Raw genomic sequence first — 3,134 nt, forward strand, 5'->3', positions numbered from 1 at the left:
AACGCTATGACGACAAAGGTAGAGGGTTGTTTTTTGACTTTTTATTTATTTAAATTTTTTATTTTTAATTTTTTTATTTTTGTGGAATTTTTATTTTTTATTTTTTTTCTGAAAATTTCGGGGTGTTTACTTTTTCTTGGGTTTTTATGTGTGTGCGTGTGTGTGAATTTTTTTGTTGTTTTCTTGGCTCGCTGCAAGCTTCTTCTGTTGCATTCCCGCAGCCCCTGCAGACTCCTCCTCTGATCTCTTCTTCTGTGAAAAGGAAAAAAAAAAAAACGATAAAATACCGACTTTTAAAGAAAAAAAATTCCAAAATCGTGAAATCTCACAACCATAAAAAAAAATGTGAATTTTTTTTTAATATTTTTTTATTTATTTTTTATTTTTTTTAGTTTGAAATATCTACGTTTTTCAATCTTATGGAAAATATGTCAATTTTATTTTTTTTATTTTTATATTTAAAATGTAAATATTGTAACAATATGTAATGATGTAATAACACATTTTATATCATAAACTCCAAATTTCTAATTTGCATCAAAACAAGTTTTAAAAATTAAGATTTTTGCAAGTTTTTTGGGGGACTGTGTGGCAGAGGGGCAGGAATTTAAATTTTAAAGTTGTTTTATTTTCCTTCCTGGAGGATGGGTGTGCAAAATTTGGACCTGGAAAAAATTTTTAAACAAGATTTTATACAGCACGAGTAGTAATATGTATCAATGTGACACCAGAAAAAAATAATATATAATATATTGAATAATGTATACAGCATATATCATATAATAAAATATATTTTTAAGATACTATATAATCTATTATGGATAATAAAATAATTTTATGACAATTTTACATATTGAAAACACCTAACACGATAATATAATAGAGTGTATGATATTTGTGGTAATAAATAAAATGATACAGTAATAATAAAAATAACACATGTAACATAATAATATAATAAATTGTAATCACTTTGTGGACAGATGCAGGTGGAGTCGGGGAATGGTTGTGCAAATTTGGATTTGGAAATTTTTTAAAATAATATTTTATTATAATAAATATAATATATAATGTGTAATAATAAATAGCACAGATGATAATGTGTGACAATATAGTAGCAGAAAAATATATCACATATAATATTATGTACATATTATACATCATATAATAAAACATATTTTAACATAGTACATGACCTAATAAATATAATACATAATAAAATATTTTTATGATTTTTTTGTGTAATGAAAACAATGTATAACATGATAATATAATATAACACATAGTATATGATCTGTATGGTAATAATTTAAATGATAGCACAATAATAAAATAACATAATATAATAATAAAAAATTATTTTAAATTCAACTTTTTAAGAAAAATACCAAAACCACAAAATCTTGCAACCATGAAACAAACAAGCAAACAAAAACTGCATTTTTTTTTTTATTTTTAGATTTTTAGGTAAAAATGTCAACGTTTTCCAGTCTTAGGGAAGAAATGTGAATTATTATTATTATTATTATTATTATTATTATTATTATTTTATTTATTGAAATTTAAATATTGGGGGTTTTTAATTTTTAAGAAACTACCACAGGATGATTTTTTTTTATTTTTTATTTTTTTTGGAAAGTACATTTTTATTTTTGAGAAAATTTTTTAAAATATCAAATTTTTTTTACACTAAAATATGATTCTTTTTCTCTACCCTCCTGTCTTGGCGTTGAGAAAAATGATTTTTCTTTTTCTCTCTTTCCCTTCCCAGTGTTGCATGTGAACTCCCAAGTCCTCCCAACGCCACCCCAGTACTTGGCCGTGGGCTTTGTGGAAGAAATTTCCATTTTTTTATTTTTTTATTTTTTAAATTAATTTATTTCTCAGTTTGCTGGAAGTTAGGTCGCTGCTCACCCCTGATCTGAGGCAGGGGCATGGCTGCCTTGGGAAACAATGAGGTTGCTGGGGAAGATTTAAATTTTGGGATGAAGCCAATGTACGGCATGGTGATGGCAGATTTAATAATAAAATAATATATGATGTGTGATAGTATGAGGTAATACATAAAGCGTATGTCTGTTACATATGACACGATAACAAGAAGCCTGATATAAAATAATATGTATATAACACAGAGTATATATAGCATATTTCCAATACATAATAGATGTAAACACATATATAACATATGAAACAACAGAGTAGCTGAGAAAACATATAATACAATATAATATAATATAATATATCATATCATATATAATAAAATACAATATGTAATATAATATATAATAAAACTTTTCTGACAATTTGTTCTATGATAGGAACAGTATGTGACATGATAATGCAACATAACACATAGCACATGACATATGTGGTGATGAAAGAAATGATATCGTGATAATAAAAATGACATATGGTGTGATAATAGCAAATTGACTAATAAAGATAACACGTCATGTGTGACAGTGTAAGGTAATGTGTGGCACATATGCACACCACTGAGTACGACGATGTAACAGGAATAAGAAGAGCAATTTATGAAATAATGTAGGATACAAAAGCAAGCTTTTGGGATAATCTTTTATATTTAAAATTAATAGTAATAAAAATAATATTTTAAATTTAAATTAAAAATTTTTTTTTCCTGCAAGAAACATGATGTAACATATAGTGTTTATACATATTTTAAAATGATTTTTATGTAATAAAATAATAGCAAATTTAATAATAAAAACGATATGTAACATGACATGATGTAACATATAGTGTTTATACATATTTTAAGCTGATTTTTATGTAATAAAAATGATTTTTATGTAATAAAAATGACCTATAATGTGTAAAAATATAGCATGCAATATATGTAACACATAGGATATTATATGATAATACAGTAGCAGTATAAATAATATATAATCTATGGTATTCTATATGTAGTATGTATTATGTAATAAAATATATGTTTTAAAATATTATATAATGCCATATAAGAAAATAATTTTTTTCTGACAATTTTTTCTATAATAAAACCAGTATGTCACGTGATAATATAATGTAACACAGAGTATGTGATATATGTGGCAATAAGTGAAATAGTGTATAATGTAATAATATAATAACAAAGTTTTATATCA

This window comes from Mus pahari, unplaced genomic scaffold, assembly GCF_900095145.1.
Source record: "Mus pahari unplaced genomic scaffold, PAHARI_EIJ_v1.1 scaffold_8012_1, whole genome shotgun sequence".
Classification (NCBI taxonomy): Eukaryota; Metazoa; Chordata; class Mammalia; order Rodentia; family Muridae; genus Mus; species Mus pahari.